Source organism: Solea solea, chromosome 2 (assembly GCF_958295425.1).
Source record: "Solea solea chromosome 2, fSolSol10.1, whole genome shotgun sequence".
NCBI lineage: Eukaryota > Metazoa > Chordata > Actinopteri > Pleuronectiformes > Soleidae > Solea > Solea solea.
The window spans coordinates 34593134-34612751 of NC_081135.1; the positions used below are offsets into that span (position 1 = coordinate 34593134).

Below are 19618 nucleotides of genomic sequence, written 5' to 3' on the forward strand. Positions count from 1 at the left end.
TTACATGTGTTCAGATTTTGGATATATGCCCTCATTTCAAACACATTTTCTAAACGTTCAGACTTAATTTCATCATTTGAATTTCTCATTCTTTCTAGTTCAGTGCAGCATGCCAGGCAGCACTGTGATTTTTTTTATCAGTAAATGCCTTAAAAAATAAAACTACCATTCTACTCTGTACTGACACTATTCTAGCCGGAGCTACTTTTAACTGCTCTGTATATGTAAGAACATAATCCTGCAACAGGGTCCGGCCCTTCCAAAGGTTCACACGATAAAACATTAACTTCATTGGTTGAGGAGAACAAAATAAATGCTATGTTAAACTTCAATACTGGATCATTTCAGAAAGACAGAAAAAAAAATCCTTAAAAAACACAAATTAAAAGTATATATGTAGCTACTTTGTCACCTAACTTTGTATTTATGACAAAGATTAAAAGCCTCCTTTGCTCATTCTCACTCTTTCTTCGATCGGTGCCACCGCACTGATGTGGGTCTATATATGACACCGCAAAGCCTCAGTCATTTAGGCTGGTGTTGTGTTCCCAGGCTGCTAAATCCCTGCTGAGATTGGTGACATGCTTCAACCCCAGCCATCACTGGAACATTTTATTTAGATGCTGAAGTTTCCTTTTCTCTTTGTCCTTAGCAGCGATGGAGACAGTACAGAATCCCAATGACTTTCTTTTCTTGAGAATCTTATTAAAACAGCTTGGCACAGGCCTTGAGGAGTGCAGCAACATCCGATGTTCTTCTCCTCCCCCTTACAAGTTAATTTCCTTCTCCCGCCCCTTCTCTGATCATGCTTTAGTTTATAGTCCGGCTCTTCTTAACGAGTTTACATGAAAATTCCCAGTCTTGATAATTTGGTTATTCTGCTCTGACTGTTGCAGTCTCATCTGATCTCACTTATCTGGACAACAACTGGGCCCCTCTGTCTCTGGCTGTGTTTATCTTGCTAATTCTGTCTGCTGCAAAGCAAGGACAGCTGTCATGGTGGCACTTTGGCCGCTAGTGCCAAGTCCATGTGTCTTAGAATACAGATCCAAAGGATCTGTGGGCGAGAGGAAAGATTGAGACTGGAGGTGTGGTTGGCAGCTGGGAGCCAAATGTGCACTGTAATTCCTACTCTGTCATGCATGCTCTGCAATAGTATGCTCCTGGATATTTAACTATTCCGACGTGGAATGGTGGAGGGGTAGTAGTGAAAAGCCTGTAAAAATAAAAGAAGAAAAAAGATGCTACTTGGCAGGTATATATATATATATATAGAACATACCAAATAGTCAAAGGTTTAGTGTGTAGGATTAAGTGACACGCTACGTTGATGATGCGTTTTATAGCCAGTTTAATACCTCTTGCATTACCCTCCCAATCCAAGTGGGAGAACCTACAGTGACCTGGCAGGTAGCCAGCCAAAAAAGCTGCCCTCTGTAGAGCCAGTGTTTGGTTTGTCAGTGCTGGGTTACTGTATAATGCTTACTGCAGGATTTGTTTTCCCTCTGGCTGCTCCCCACCACAGCAGATGATCCGCATATTTGATTTGGCAGAGACACAATTCCGACACAATTCTACCATTTATCCAGACTTGCCGGGGTCAATTTAGAGTGTCCGATTAACAATGAGCAACGGGGATCGGGTACCTTGCTCAGGGGTACCCCAGCCCTTGACCTGGTGGGGACTACAACTTGCAACCCTTCAATTACAAGCCAAGTTCCCTTTCCACTGGGCGGACAAAGGCCTTACTGTAGGATAACAAAACCAAAAGGGGTCAACATGGGCGATCGCATATGTTCTCCCCCTACACTCCCCCTTCCCTCATAGTCCTGTAGATTGGGGTTTGTTTGATGGACACTCCAAGGCCTTAGATGGTCCACAGAGACCTGCCATATATTGCTCAATGTGCATACATGGCTGCCATTGAGTCCACGTCAGAGAAGCTAACATTCCTATCCGGTGGACTTCGGTTTCTCACCAGTAGCTCAATGGCTTGTACCGGTGAGGGTAACTTGCTTGACATGGGTAACTTCAGCATGAACAGTCAGCTTGTATGATCCAGTGACATGGGTTGGATGATGACCTTTTTACGCGACACTTACGTAATGGTGGTTTGCCTTTGTAGCCCCGTGATTGACTTGCAATCTGTCTAGGGAGTGAGCTGCCTCTCTCCAACTTTTCCCTGAAGCCCGCAAGCGATAAGCCATATAGATTATGGATGGATTTAACCAGCACCATGTTGAGGTTTCGCAACTGGAGGTTCACAGAAGACACCTGCAACCAGACACCTACTGGACAATGCTTTCTGTCAATCACACTGGTGTCCATTTGTGCTTTAGTATCTATTTTCCTCTTTATGGGAACATCATTTACAAATGTGTCATTGTGTTCTGTTGAAGAAGACCTGAAACTAGCTACTGGGACCATTGACTTCTTAGATAAATGTTTACTGATGTTATTAATCAAGTGAGAAGAAGCTCATGGAAGCTTTTTCCTTTTGTTCCTACTTTCTGATTTGCCTCAAACCAAAAGTCTATGTTTACTTTTTATATTTGTTTTATGGTCCACGCTGCTCTCTGAAGGTGCAAATATTATTGAGAAGATGAGTCGTGCAACACTTCAAACTCTTCAAACTTGAGGTTCGTTGTTTTAAAATGTGAACAAAGCATAAATTATGTTTTTTTTATTTCCAGTAACCTTTAAAGCCCCACACACACTGTCCTCCCTGATGGGCTACAGCGAGGAAAGAAAGGAGGAGATTCTGTTTTATGGTGTAAATTTGGAAGACCATGCAGGAAGATTTGGCTAAATGCCCTTGAATTAATGCGAAACTGCCCTTGAAATAGTTACATTTGTCCAGATAGGCATCCACAGCACACTCAACTATTACCCCTTCCTCCTATTATTGCCCACGGCATTGTTTGCACTGAGTGCCTATCTCAATGAGATCATTAAAATGATGCCTCCAGCCAAGGATGAGCAGGCCTTCTCCTGGAAGAATTGACTGGAGAAACAAGCTGAAGTGAACCTTCAGAGGTTTACAGCAGGACTTACAGCCAAAACACTGGATGTGCTCAATCATACCATATTGCAAATGACAATCGACTGTTGGTGTAATACGTCCTTTAAGAAATAAAATATGTATATATAGGAGTCATTGAATCCATGCTGATTCTCTACGATACTCTATAAACTGTTATGGTACTGCACTTGGCCCTGAAGGTGATGTTAATAGATGGCATTTAAAAGTGTTTCATTTGATTTGGAGAACCCCAACCACAAGGTATTTTCCAACATCCCTGGAAATGATCCAAAATGTCTTTGAAAATCATTCTTCACGTGGGCAATAAAGCCCCTTTAAAACAATTTTAGATTCAAATTAAAAAATACACTGTTGTAGATACAAAATATGCGTTTAAGAGCTTTGGTAATTGGTTGTTTAAATTGGTTAGCAGCGCACGTGCTGAACAGAAAGTCTCTAGCTGTGTGTGTGTGTATCATGTGGTCAGAATCAGTGTATTTAAGTCTGCCTTACTCGTTCATCCTTCGAGTTTCCACCGTGTACGGTAGAATAGTATGATAGTGTTGACATAATCACACAGTTTCTCTGTCTTTTATTTTTGTTTTAGTTCTCATTATCTACTCGAAGGAATAAAAGGGGAAGTGCGTAACGAGTAAAGCAGACTTAAATACACTGATATACAGTATTATGGTACTCAGTATCAATACAAACAAACAAAACCATATCCCATTTTTTTACCCATTGAGTTTATAAGAATGTGCAATGTCCTATGTCCTTTTTTTTCAGCACAATCTAAGCAATCTATATAAACACACCTGAGCAAAAATACTCAAAATGTTTAAAACCGGATTGAATTTGTGAAATGTGGAAATAAGTCACAGTTCAAAGTTCACCTGGCTCGTTTTTATGAACAAAAAGAAAAGGAAAATGGTCTCATTTTGTGACTTCTGCACAATTATCGCTACTTTATATCACTACTAAAAATGCAATATAAAATGAATCATAACTTTGACTCAACGACACATAAGAAGACGCATTTTTAAAGCCTGAATATGTGACCTATAAGCACACACACACACACACAGGTTGTCCATATAAGGAGATCTGTGCTGAGCACTGTGTGTGTTAAATTACAGGCTCCAAAAATAACAATAAAACTGAATTATCATCTTTATAAAAGAGTTTCCATGAATTCTAAATATATTTTGGAATATTTCTTTTTGCAAAAATAAACACACTTTTCACGTCACAGTTCACAGGCCATAGGACAGCAAACATGGGCGTCCTCGCGTACATCATCACCTCCAGTCACGTGCACGTGGAAGGCCGTGAACGCCTCTCCTACCAAAGCAAACATCCGGTTTGATCAGCGCTGTAACCGTAGAGCTGCCCTCAGCCCTCAGTGGTCACTCAGTGGGAGCCATTTGCCGTGGGAGTGGCTCCATGACGACGGACAGCCCCGGTCACAGTGAGAGCGCGCTGACAGCCGCAATCAATAATACTTTAGCTCCCATATGAGAAAGAGCACGAGGAGCATCCCGGCAATGTTGCACTTTTCACAGCAGCTCTTAATCACTTACACTCAGCTGTTGTATTCATTTATTTCTTCTTCTTTTTTTTTTTTAATATACTGTAACACAACCTCAGTCACAAGTCAACAGAAAAAACCTCCTGGTTGTTGTGTTCAATTGAATTTAACCATGAAATCCAATAATCCCAGATTCTACGTCTAGTAGTGTAAACACGGACCTCAGCTCTTTCCAATTATCCCCCCGTGTTCAAGTGGGCTTTACTGTAAGAATGTGAATGTGCATGTGCCTGCAATTACACTCATCATCCAAGCGCTTTTTTAATCAAGGGTAATTGTCGGGGTTTGCGGGAGTTGAATGAGAGTCACCAGTGAGTTGGTTATTGTAACATCCTGACAGCACAGTAGTAATGGACTGGAAAATGTGTGACATGCACATTTAGGCTCTTCTGCAGGGGATGCTCTGCCCCCTGGTGACCACACACACAACACGTCAGTGATACAGTATGTGCAAACAAATATGACTTTACTCTGTTGCCTCAGACACAAATGAATCATCTCACCTTTAAAATTTGTATAGTTTCAAAAACAAGATTTGCAGTTACGAGCCATAATATGTTTTACAAGGAAGAGTAATTAATATGATTCATAAACAAGGCTGATGTATGTATACATATATACATATATATATATATATATATATATATATATATATATATATATATATATATACATACATATATAATAGACTAGTTTTGGCGAGTAGTTTTGAAGTGTACAAAATACAATTACGCTTCATAATTTGAATTATGCATATGTGTATGATATGTGTAAATATCACTGCATATCACACAGTATTGCAGGATAATTAAGATATTTTATATGGTAGTGTGGAGTAACTATAGAACTTTCATTTTTATCATATTTATTTACTTTAAATGGTCATTTTTGTTTGATTGATTTCAATATATCATCTATTTTTTTTGTTTTGATGTTTATATTCTTTTAGGCAGCCCGTGGCCAAGTGGAAAGGGAACTAGGCTTGTTGCCGGTTCAAATCCCCACCAGGCCAAAAAGGGCTGGGGTACCCCTGAGCAAGGTACCCAACCCCCAGTGCTCCCTGGGCGCTACTCAGTGTGGCAGCCCACTGCTCCTAATTCTAGGATGCGTCAAATGCAGAGGAATACTTTCCCTAAGGGTATTATAAAATTAAATTCAATAATTTTACCGATGAAACACCCTAATCATTCCTGAAAGCCAAAAGAATCTGATTGAAATCAATTTAGATTTATTAATTTAATTGATTTCAATACATGAAATCTATTATTTGTATTTGTATTTTATTTAAATTTTATTTGGTCATGTTGCTGTTATATTTGTATTATATTATTCCTTCCATGGCTGATGTTAGAAGTGTCCAGCAGATGAGACTGCATGTGGAGAAACCTTGATGATCTCACAGACGGTAGAAGACGCTCAGACAGAAGAAGAAAAACATGAATTATTGAATTGTTCACCCGCGTTGCCAAGACAACCCTCGATGTTGATCTCAAATGATGGACCCGGATGATCATTGACCTGGACGACGACATCGAACGCAAACACGCTGACCTTCAGCAGGTGGAGCACAGCTATTGATGATGATGATGATGATGATGTCATCCTGGGGTTCACGTCGATGTTTTATTGATATTTATTTTGTGTTTTACGTCAGTGCTTCATGAAACGGTGATGTGATTATTGACCAACGCCGTGAATGCAAATATGTTTTTCAGATGTAGCTCTTCTTTTTCCCATGTCTGTCTTCATCTCACCAGTTTAAAACCAGTGTTGTAATGTAATGAAGTACAAATACTTTGTTACTGTACAAAATTCACATATCTGTACTTCTAAAGGACACGTTAGACTTAGCAGGAATTGAACCCTCTTACTTTTACTTAAGTAATATTATAAAAAAGGGACTTCAACTTCTACCAAAGTCATTTTCTGGTAACATGCTTGTACTAGTCATTTCAAAATAAAAGTGTTTTAATACGTATACAGATACACTACATGGATGAGTAGTTCAGGTGTTTCATCAGGCCCCTTATCTCCAGTGAAGGACAATCTTAACACTTCATCATACCAAGACATTTTTGGACAATGCTATGTTTGTTTCAAGAACTATAAAGACATGGTTTGACTTAGAGTCTGGTGTGGAGGAACTTGACTCCTGACCCTTAATCCCATCATGCACGTTTGGGATGAACTGGAACATGAACTTCTTGTCCAGCATCAGTGAACTGACCTCATCAATGCTCTACAGAATGAATGAATGGACAGAAATTCACATATAAACACTTTAAAATCCTGAGGAAAGGACAGTGGAAGCTGGTATAGCTGCAAAAAGAGAGACCAGCTCCATGTCAAAGCACTGTATATGTCTTTGAATTTGAGTGTGGTAGAAACCATTCCATTTACCCTGTAGGACACTCTGGCTGCTGAACCTCCTTATTGTCCCTTGGGGACATTTAGAAACAAAAGTTATTTTTGCTTTTGCCCGGTTCGTGTGTGTCCACAGAATTTAAAGAACACCATTCCCTTTTGTTTTTACGATCATGCAGCAGCCTCTCTGTCTGTTTTTATACAAGCTTTTTCATCACCTTAAGCTTTTAGTGTCTGTTTGTGTTTATTTGCCTGTGTTCTTTCTTTTGCCTTGTTTTTTTTTATCTATTTGTTATTGTTTTTATTGCCTTGTTTTTAATGTTTGCACACACATAAGGACAATATAGAGACTGGGTGTTTGAATTTTACTCTTTATTACTTACTATTTATTATATTACATTATTAATCAATGTCATGAATGTATTGACTCAGAAAGAAAGAGTTCATACCTCAAAATAATCACTTGTACTAAGTGTTATAGTCTGTGTTTATATATATATGTATATATATATACATATATATATACAAAAAAAAAAAAAAAAAAAAATATATATATATACATATATATATATATATATATATATATATACAGTATATATATGCATACGTGTGTGTGTGAAGTTTTCATTGTGGACAGTAAGGGGCGACATCGCTGTGTCCCTTTTTCCTCTGCTGTTGGCCTGGACCAGTCCCGGTGTTGGTGACGTCACACGCTGGACCGGCAATCAAGCCGGCGACAGGACAAGACTCTACCGGAAATCGTGTAGTGTTTCTTCTAAATAAAAGTCCAAAATCTGTGTCATCTGAAATTGAGCAAGGGACATAATACCCTTAACCAGGATGATATAAATGATTATTCTGCCTTCATAAAAGTGTTTGAATATTTTTGCATGAATATATGTACTAAAAGACAGTGGAAACAGGAAGTGTCATTCTCTCTTAGATCACATGTTTGATATTATGCTGCAAGGTTGTTATTTTGATCAACAAAGCCAAAAACAGAGGGAAATGTACCTTTAAGCAGAAATATAAACCACTCATTGACATATAGTAATGTTTGTGTACATGATGTATAAATGTCATGTGTGAAAATATGGGAACGAGTTGAGACTTATTTCACATGTTCAAAAAATGTAATACCAAGTTATATAAAAAAAATTCTTTAAAAAAATATAGAACTTATACTTTGTAGAAAATTATGTTTATATACATAAATTATTTTTTTATGTGATAATGTGTGGACATTCTTACAGTGTCCTGAATAGACTACTTCACAGCAAAATTGTTGTTTAGGCACAATCTAATAACATGTTTCTTAAATGAGTATAGAACAAAATGATATCAGGATATTTCGGCCTGTTGTTTCGCAACTATTTCCCTTTTAGCTTTTGCTATTGCACTACACTGTTTGTTCTAATTTCTTATTTTGTTGTTGTTGTTTATATTTCCATTCAATTGTGCATTGCTATCCTCTGTCCTTCAACCGCTGTAACGTGTGAATTTACGTGACTCGTTACATAAATATGACTCCTTTGACTACTAACCATGAGGAGGTTAGTTTATGAGGAGGTTTACGCTTTCAGGTTTTATTCTGAAAGCGTAAAGCGGAAGTGCTCACTGCCATGTTCCGGGCTTGTAGTGAGTGGTTGAGGTGGAGGCAGTTCGTCAGTTAGTCAGTCAGAGAGAGTCAGAGTGAGCCTGCGACAGAAAAACAAGCGAGGAGAGAGCGAGTATTACACGCTCCGTCCGGGATTGTAAAGAAATAAAACAATAACGACACAGAAGGACATGTGGATTTAAACGTCACTCGCGTCGCGTTAGCTGCTCAGTTTTTTTTGGCTAACTGCTTTGTTTTTTTATGTTAAATTTCTGTGGCGTGTTGAGTGTGTCGCCGTTGGTCCATTCTCTCTGGAGTGAACACTAAGGTAAGAACATGAAGTGTGTGTAAGTTGCTCCACCAGTCATTTAAGAGTCAACACGAACCCTTTTAAAGAAGGTTTTATGTCATGAAAATGTACATTTAAACTGTGACTAACGCCGGGACCAAAAAAATGGCACCTTACTCGTGTCACTTTGTTGATTTTGACGCCGGGTCTTTGTCCGCTCACTTGTGGTTTGATATAACTAGACATTGTTCGAGAACCTCCCGTTTGCGTTGTTATTGCGGTTAAATAACGCAGTGTGCGTGGCTTAATTATTATTATTTTTTAAATGTGTAAACGGATACATCTTATTTAAATAATTTCACTCACTATTTTTGATAACACGCTCAGTGTGCTGGAGCAGGTCTTCACACATCTGTTCTGTCTGATGACTTTTGCCTTATTCATGTTTTTTTTTTAAACTTGAAACTTGCTTTTATTCATAATTAACATTAATAGAGACCTTGTCATTTGTCGTATTCTTTGTTTTAAAAAAGAAGAAGCTCTAGCTCGCCCCAGGAATGTATGATACACGATGTCATTGCACATTGCAGTTTAAATCACTTAAATTAAGATGATGGTGGTGGTTAATTTCAATTATTGGGATAATTGTGAATGGGAAAAGTCATCAAATCTTCATGTGAGTGACTTGAAGATTCTGCCACACTTGCTTATGCTGTTTTGCCATCATGGCACGGTTATGTTTGGTCCAGTCCAGTACAGTTTGGAATGGTAAAGATCTGGATCAGGCTTTGTGCCTTATGGGTTCGTAAAGTGACAATCAAACATCAAACTCGATTTTTCTGTCGCCCAATCGCTGACTGTTGTGGGTGGAGTCAGTCTATCTCCACCCTGACCATACCATACTCTGGTACCGCAATAGAAGGGTGCCAAAAAATGGACCAGTTGGGGCTGGTTATTTTGGTACTGTTCCTAATAGTAATGCAAAAAAGAGAACTGTAACAAACCAAACCTAGCGAAACACGGCTTTACAGTACTATCGATTTATTCTTAAGTGCCACAAGGGGGAGCCTGCAACTTCTCGCGTTTAATGTGTAAGAAGTAGTGACACCTATTGGAGAAATTGCAGATTGTCCCGGTGATTACATCATTATTCTTCGTATGTCAAAGTACAAAATGCACCCTCTGACTAGTTAGGCTTAGGGTTAGTGGTCATTTTGATTTGTGGACATAACGAGACATTTGAGAACATCATAATTTCCAGGTTTGGGTTTCTCACATTTCATGGGCCGAACAATTACCTGATTTATCAAGGAACAGATTTAGCGATTATGAAAATAATAATCATTAGTTACAGCCCTAATCTGTAAACTTTAAGATATTTTTTTTTTACAAGTATTTGTGAACATTTTGTGGACAAACCTTTGTATCTGTGCACACTTTCTCAAAGCTTTCAGCCACAAACCTAATGGTGGTCCAGAAATGAACAGAAAGCTCTGCTGTGTCTAAAATAATGATTTTTTTTTATTCTTTCGGACAGAGCAATTGAGAGAGAACATTTTCATAATCGTCTTATGCCTCGCTCGCCACAATTGACCACATTTACCAAAAAAAAAAACACCACATTGGCAAATGGGATCACATGCAGCAGAGCTTATACTAGGCTCATCACAGCAACTTAACCACGTATACTTCTCTTCATGTGCCGCACTGCATGATGGGATGTTTCTATACGTGTTCAAATGTTCCCCCCTGAAAATTCAAATTTTTATTTGAGTATGGAAAGGCATAAATGAGTGTGTTTTTCCTCCAGCTCTGTTTTCTGCATATGATACAAGTGTATTTCACTACTTGCATGGCACACCTATGCTGCAGACACACCCTCTTTTGAGGGAGCCATGGTAACAGAGTAGAGTACAAGGTTCACTCAGAATGACAGGTATGTGGAAGTCACTGCTCGGCCTGTATTACAGAAACCTTTTTTTTTTTTTCTCTTTATCTTGCATCATATGATAGGAACTCTCAAAGCAATAAAAAGTTAGTCAAAGTCACTGTATAACTCATAATTATACACTTTGAGTGGCTGTGAGTTACTACTTAAACTACTAGTACTTCAATCTTTGTACTTAAAAGTACATTTCTTTTGTAAGGAAACATGCTTGTTATTTTGCAGTCTTTGCTTTTACATTTAAAAAATACTGTACAAGTTTAGGTTTTTAATGAAAAGCCATTTATTTTAGCGCCATCAGATATTAAGACAACAGTTATTCAAACATGAATCTATGTTGTAAATTTAAGTCTTTCCTGATAGTATGCTGAATATTTTTAAGGCATAACCAGCTTGTAAACCATCCCTACATTAAACATTAATGGAATATCTGTATTATACAATGCATATCTACTGCTTTTAGCTCTACAATAAGTCTAAAGGTTTAAGTCTCAAGACTCGTTTGGCTCTAAACCACTTATTCATTATTGTGTGTAAACACTTAGACTCGGGGAAATTCACCGTTCACTGGAAAACGTTCAATCATACAATACAAGTAGTATTTATTCAATAGTGTTAGCACTTATCTGCAAAATGTACTTTCTGCTATACAGTAGATTGATTGGATTACTGTGCTACCAGAAATAGAGCTCATTGATAAATGAGTGGGGACAACTTTTATTAGTATGACTTATCATTTCATGCCAGTTAATGGTTAACTAACTGAAACACCCTTCATGTTAAGATGAACAACATGTCCGGGCTGAGTAAAAAAATAAAAATGTAAAATGCCTGTTGCTCATAGCCACACTTTGAAGTGTCCTGTCCTTTTAAATTGGTCCAGTACTTATGGTGTTTATTGTGTCCTACATATTACGATATTTTCCCAATTCTCCACCGTGATGTGAAGGATTTGAATGCACCGTCATTCAGTGGTTTGTTTTTCAGGGAGATTAGGTCAGCACAGGAAACTCTGCTAGACTGGAGGATGAGGCTCTGTGTTATCTATTGGTAGATTCCGGCTGTTTAAAAATGGATGACAAAAAAGGTTGTCATTGGTTCTCATTTCCATTCACTTCACACACACAAATTTGCAATTTGGGCCCCACATCTTATTATTCACGGATGAGATAACGAGCCTAATCTCTTATCTCCTTTATGTCTGATTGCACATTTATGAGCTGAGACAAACTGCTCTGCTTGTCTTTGGCTCATATGACGCTTAATGGGCCTCAAATGTCCTCACATGCTGTGTTTAAAAGTCACACAGTGGCCAGAATGTTTGGTTCAGCCGTTGGTCTGAGAAGGAGGAGATGGAGAAAGATGTTATCAATGTCATTTTTGCCAAAAACTAGGGCTCAACATAGCGTAGTTCCAGTGCCAGACTGCGTCTCAATCTCTGGCAAGGGTGTCGTCTAGAGCTGCAATGTTTATTTGATTAATCGATGACTAATTGAGTAATCAGCTATTTTGATTATAGATTAATCGTTTTTTTGTTTGTTTGTTTTTCAATAATTATAACAAGCTTTGGGATTTTTTAGCTTCTTGAATGTGAATATTTTCTTGGTTTCTTTGCTCCATGTTAACAAAGAAACCATTAAAGATGAATATTTTTTGATTTGTGGACAAAACGAGACATTTGAGAACATCATTATTCCAGGTTTTGCTAAACACTGATCAACATTTTCTGACATTTTACCAACCAAACAGGTACTCGATTAATCGAGCAAATAATTGACAGATCACAAAATCGTTAGTTGCGGTCTTAGTGTAGTTACCTCCAACTTTCAAGAGGCGTGATTAATGGATTTAGATCAAAATGCCCCTGTATCCAGTTGTAGTTTTGGCTGTCTAGCAATGGTATCCAGACTTTTGTACAATTATATATTTTACCCAAATGGGCAAGCCCTGTTAAGAATAGATTCTGATTATTCAACCTGGTTAAAATGGATCAAACATATGGATTTGCATTTTTTTTTTAATTAAAGCTCAGTGACCACAAATCTCTTATTGTAGCTTTTCATTAATGTTCTACTCACTGAAGGCAAGGGCAAAAGAAATTGAAATGACGATGACTGTTGACGACGCTGTTAACACACACTGTGAATGGGAATGAAAAGTCTTTTAATTAAGTATTTATCTTTTGTGAAAGTATTAAAGGAAGAACTGAAAAATGTTTTCGGCAACGCGAGTTAATGAGTTTTCAGAATTGGCCGACCGCTGTGTTACGCAGCGTTCTGTGACCTTGTGCAATAATTCCAGCAAAAACACCTGCGGTTTATTTAATTGGTATTCACAAAATGATCAAGTAGAATTAATATTATTTTCACTTTTTTGTTTTTTATGTTAGTGGTCGTGGCGACTGCATCTGCAGCATAACATGCCCCCGAAGTGAAGAGCAACACTATTTTCCTCTGGCAGCAAATGGAACATTGAGAGAGGAAATGACAGAGAACATAGAAAAAACATGCATTGTCTGTGGTTCAGGTTTGATAGTTAATAATGATTTTCTCAAATCTGTTCCATTTGCCCTTCATTTTCAATGAATGTTCCTGCATCTTATATTAGATCACAGATTTAACTAGAGCCACTGATTTCTCTATTTTGCTATTAATTGTACAATCGTGACGTCTGAAAAGCATCTGAAAAGGGATCTGTGTAAATATTTCTGGTTCTTCAGCATAGATGGCGAAAGATGGAACAAATACCGCTGGCTTAATTGTTACCAGTGATTGTTATTTCCGGGATCAGACTACACAAATTCATGCATTTTCGTAGTGACCGAAACATTTCCAGATTAAAGGGTTGGGAATGATGGACGATGGACATGTAGTGTAACATAGATTTAGCATCTGGGATGCACTGCGACACCCCAACGAGAAGTCCAGCATGTTACAATTTTTTATATTGTCTTGCCTAGTCTGACATGCCCTACGATGTTGCTCCTGGACGTTGACCAACAGGATAACAGAGTGCTCTGACGCGGCGTAACGTACAGATGTAACCATGGCGTATAGAGAAAGAGGGATGCTGCTACTGCTGTTACCTCAGCTTCTCTCTGAAGGACAGACGTCCCCTTTGTGACACCCAGGAACTGGTCCACAATTCTTTTTTGGAGCGTCACCTGCTACTCTTCAGTAGCCATGATTGACAACTCCTTGCCACGCCCCCACCGATGACCTATGAACTCTTGTAGGGTCGTGAAAAATGATTGGTCAGGGTCATACTTGTGGTGTCGCCAGTCCCAAAAACAAGACACTGATTGATAATCTGACATAGTGACCATCATGAAAGACAAAAATATCGCTTGGTCTAATCCCGGCATTAGTTTCACTTCACTACGATAATCTGAAATTAGTGCAGGAGATACAGCATATAGTGAAAGATGGATAGATCTAACCCAGCCCTTGTTGTAATTGTCTGCTCTGAGCAGCTTCTTTTTGTTCCCTTAGTTTTTCTTTACCTCCATCATCACCTCAGCCCCCTGCCACTTCTGTCTGAGTGTTCCTACATCGTGGCCAACAACTGAACTAACAGTGAGTTGGCCTCAGTTTCCCTGTGTCACCACTGGGCACGGCGCCTAATCCTTCTCTGGGACACTGAGGGTGAAAGTGTGAAGGGAAGGAAAGTGGTGAAACGGAGGGATAAAGGGAGGGTGCTGGTTACAGCACAGTGGTACAGTATCTCACCATTACACTCGCTCCGTCAACAAAGGCACAGCTGTGGACTTTGTTATCTGTGGACGTTGTCAAGGCCTGAGATAGTATGAGAGGCAATTACTGAAACAAGAGAGTTGAAGCATTTGAAACATGATCATGAGGAAAAGGGCAGTGCGGACGTTAAGGGTGTATTAGCCATTGATCAAGTGAATTCCGCTCTCTAACTGGCTTTATCTCTTAATTTGTGGAACGAGCCAAGACAAGATTTAAGAAAAACTGTCTTGAAGTGTTCGGGAAGATCGCTTTGGTGATTAAGAATGTGATTTGCCCTCCCACCAGAGAGAGAGGCATGATTAGAAATTCATAAAACGGACTGAGAAGTGCTCGTTAATTCATAATCAAGGGTCTGCTGCTCCCCTTCCCTATCCATTTGTCTGTTTGAGATTCATGTTCCATAGCCGAAAATTGGTACTTTGGGCCATTAGGAGAGACAGAGTGAGCAGTGAAACCCCAGCATTTCTGGGGCTGAACGAAGAATATAAAATGTGTACAGAAGAGTATCACACAATAATAAAAATACACACAGACACATTTAGACACCAATCAGGAAATATACAGAATCATTTTGATGTTTGATCGTATTTTTATTCAACAATTGGGAATATTCCCACCAACATATGCTCACTTTGTAGTTGGTTACACTGCTAATTATGAGTAAGCTGTGATGTATTTCCCCCAAATGTTAAATGTATGTGTTGATAAGTAATTCTTAATAAAACAGGCCATTGAGACAAAGAACCTCTTGTCAAAGACACACAAAAAAGCTCCACCAAGTTGCTGACATTGAAGACGACACTAAACAAAAACATTTGAGGAATTTTACTTAATGACTAGCTCAACTTAAAACAATGACGTCTTTGGGAACCCATATCTGTTACATTAAATCAACAGCTTAACCACAGACACAGCCATTGCATAGTTTGTTTCTTTCGTCTTCCTGTTTAGTGACCACATATAGACTGAGAGGCTATGACTTTTACCCAAAAGTCCAAGTTCAAACTGGATATGAAATTCATTCATGCTCACCACAGTGTAGCGCGATTGAAGGTGTCAATTAAATGCTAATGTTTAGAAAGACTAGAGGGTTCATCCTTTGTCACGTTTGCTTGCTGTTACTCAGAATTCCTGGCTTCACAGTATCTGAATAAATAGCAATATTTAAGTGAGTGGGTCTTTGGGCTTCTTCAAGGTGAATATTTTTCTGGTTTCTTTGCTCTTCTATGAGATTAAGTTTTAGATTTTTGAAGTTTGGGAAACACAGGTTGACATTTTTACATTTTATTGACAGAAGAGCTTATCAATTAATTGAGAAAATATTTGACTGGATGATAAAAACTTATTATTTGTTGATTTTGTGATGCTTGAATGACACCTTCTTTGTCTGATTTGGTCAATGTTGGATCAACATGGGTGCCTCCCCAGAAAAATAATCATCAGTTTAATTTATGAAGATGTTAATAACAATAAGTGAAGACAAGTTGACAAGTTGGCAAATAGTCTAGCAACTTGTTTATGAGGCTTTATAGTTTCATAAACTGAATTTTAAACAGAGCGGTAGTTGAGAGTCTGTTAGAGTCTGTTACTCCAGAATTGGGCCAAACTATTGTTGGTGTGTGTGTTTGTTTGTGCTCGGGCTTTGACAAGCCCTTCATGCTCTAATTGATTTAATTAAGTGGACGGTTTCCCCCGTTGGCTGTGGTGATGCTCAGAATGGCAGTTTGCAGACAAACACTTGAGTTATCTCTAGCAGAGTGCAAAAAGCTGTGCTTATCTGTGTTTCACAGAATGATTCATTTTCACAACTTTCCCTTAAGCCAGTGTTATACTTTATGCATCTGTGAAAATGCAATGAGTTCAATGGGTTTAAGCGAGTCTCGATGCAGCATCACTAATTTAACTGTGTCTGTTCCATGAGGACGGAGAGGTCGCGTCTGTTACGCCACTTTCCTAACACTGGCAAATCGTCTTATAACAGACGATTAGCTAAAAAGCTAACAAAGCTGTTGTTGTTTCATGTACAGCATGTTGACATTTTGATCTGATTTGTACAAATGTAAGGTATGGTGCGAATCCACTGCACATGTTTTGAAATGTGCGGTGTCCAGGTGGAGTTTAGTACAAGCATAGCCGTCCATTGTATCTGCAGTTTTAAGTTAAACTTTGTTTCCGTCATGGTATGGTTCAGTTTGGTACAATGTGATACGGTTTGGAATGGTAAAGCCCTGGGTCATTGTGTGACATCATACCAGTGTAATGACAACGAACGATGATGTTAAATTTGTCTCAACAAGATGTCAAGCTTTGTGTGAAGATAGACTGCAGCGTTGACGAGAAGAACAGCAAAATATAACACTGTCGTGGGTGGAGCCACACCTTATCGTACCATTTTACTCTGGTACCCCAAGGGAAGGCCGCCAAAAGAATTGAATGGTATGGGCTGGCTATTTTGGTACTTTTCCCAATGGAAATGCCAAACCGACCCATTCCACTAGATAGAAACACAGCTTAAATGTGTCTGCATTGCAGTGGGACTGAGGCTTTATAGATCATCACAACCCTCATCATAAAAATCTCTCTCCAGTGAGTTAATCAAATAATCATAACACCTCTCTTTTGTCATGTCGGGCAGACACGTCCACTTGTTTCCTTGATTTCCTTGAAATCCTCGTCGCATCAATTACACTCATATTAATATTAATTTTAGTCAAGTTATTTACATCACCTCTTTTTCAGGGTACCTCAGTTAAACTGGGTTGATAATGCTTTGTTGTTTCTGCTAATTGTATCAAATTTTTCAGGTTTTAGCAAAGTGAACAAAACAAGAGTAAGCATTAGTATGACCCTTTTTTTTTACAGTGGGAAATGGCTTTTGGTAAAGAAAAGAACAAAGTTTGATGCTGAACTTGCTCTGTTTTGTAAGAGCAGTTTTGTAGGGATGTGTATTACACTGGAACAACTTTTAAAGAGGTTCAGTAACTTCAGGTGAATTTTAAGTGATCTGAAATTAAATCTGTGAGATTATTTGACTGCAGATCGATTCCCTAACAGGGCTCTCTGTTCTGCATTGCATGGTGCAAAAGAGCTGTGGGTTACAGAATCAATGTCCAGCAGCTTGCTTATTTTGAAGTTCAGGTGTTGCACACATTCAGTATATAATTATGACACTCCCTTGAGGGCATGCTCATTTGGTACTCGTGCATCTTAACTACCACAAGATTAAGGAACGTTTGTGCCTTAATGGAAATGCCTTTCAAACCACAGAAAATGAGAGTGACTTCTCATGGTGTATCAATAGTTGATGTGTTTGCTAGGACATGTATTATAAGAGGGATGGAATTCAGCTCTAGTTAAAACCTGCCACCGGCTCTGTTGCTTCCCTTTTGATGGAGATAAACAATGTTGATGGCGTTACACAATGAGCAAGACGAGACAGAACACAGAGCAGCTCGCTCATAGCAGCTGCATATCTGAATCAAAAGGCCTGACATCTGAACTGCCAGGCTGTCTGTCATCTATCACTGGATAGTCAGGTTTTCTTATCTGTTTTTGTACTGTAAGCAAAGACAGTGGAAGACTACATTCACACTGACTTCGCCCACAGTTTTGCTTCGTCATTAATCCGGCAATGGTGGTAGTTGTAAATCTAGATTGATGTCTTTGTAGACACAGTTATTATGGAGGATGGAGGTTGATAATTACATTTTTTGTGGCCCATACATTTAGCCAATTTACCCTTTTCCCTTCATAGAAAAAAAGTCTACTGGTCTGTTTCTCCACATTGCTGCACATTTTGATCATCGATTAATTGGTTTGAGTGTTTTTTTTCTGTTTTTTTTGCTCCATATAACAAAGAAATCATTAAAACTGAATTATTTTGGTTTGTGGACAAAAACAAAACACTTGTGAACGTCATCTTTTCCAGGTTTGGTCAACACTGATCAATTGTTTCCAGCATTTTATGAACCAAACAATATCTGATGATCGGCCAGATTAATCGATTGTGAAAATAGTTGTAGCCTTAGTGATGAAAATCAATAAAGTTATAGTGATTTGTGATAATCAGCCCATTAATAAATAATAATTGGCCAATGCCAGATATGAAAAAATTACAAATAATGGTGGGAACAGACACCAAAGATGCTTTGTTTAAATGTCACACCTCTGATTCCTGAACTCCTACGCGATATGCAAAATCACACAACGTAGCAACATTCTTCTTTTCCGCCCGTGTGTTTTGGCTGCTCAGTATCAGATGAGCTGCAGTTAGTCCTCAATCATGGGCTGTCATTCATTTACAAAGTCCCCAGGTGATTGTCCTGACTTGAAATATTGACAGAAGAACAAAGGTCCACATTTTCTCATTTTCGAAACCGTCTTTATCTTTTGTGCCTCGAGATTCCCCCGCATAACTTACTGTAATGTTCAGATTGTCACATTGATTTGTCTTTCCTCCTTTGACGGTGCTGACTGAGCCGCTACTGAATCTAATCGACCTGTGGAATAATCAGGTTGCCACTGTGGTCCAGTGAAGAAGTGCACAATTAATCACAAAATAGCTGAAATTAGGACCGAAACAATTACTCAATTAATCAATTACTCCATTAATCGTCACCTATTGTGATAGTTGATTAATCGGTTTAAGTGTTGTTGAAGAAATACAATTATTGTTCCGGTTTTTCAACTTCTTAAATGAGAAGACATGTGAGAACTATGGGATGGGACAATACTACTTTTTTGTGTCCGACACCGATATCACAAACTCGAGTATCTACCGATACCAATATCAGTCAGATACATTTGTCATTTCAATGGCATAATTCTCCAATGTGTATAACAAATATTGTTCTCCCAAAAAGAATCAATAAACAGCACCAAACATGACTCAGCTAAAATGCTTTTGCTGATTTTTATTTACATTTTTACAGTGGATTGTCTCAGATTCTACATTTTTATCTGTCCGATATCCGACAAGACAGTGAAGATTATCAGTCATACCGCATGTAAATCATATTTAATCTCAACCTCTTAATCTTTTCCCAGGCTCCTGTCTTATAT

The 19618-nt window shown here is 38.5% G+C and overlaps 1 protein-coding gene across 1 annotated transcript in view; it reads left to right on the forward strand.

Annotated features, from left to right (window-relative positions):
* Positions 1 to 8625: 8625 nt before the first annotated feature.
* The window catches only part of nck2a (NCK adaptor protein 2a), a 38367-nt gene continuing 27374 nt past the window's right edge, over positions 8626 to 19618 (forward strand). Inside the window, exon 1 of the mRNA XM_058622089.1 lies at positions 8626 to 8899. The gene's annotated coding sequence lies outside the window, so the exon portion shown is untranslated. The remainder of the gene's footprint in view (positions 8900 to 19618) is intronic.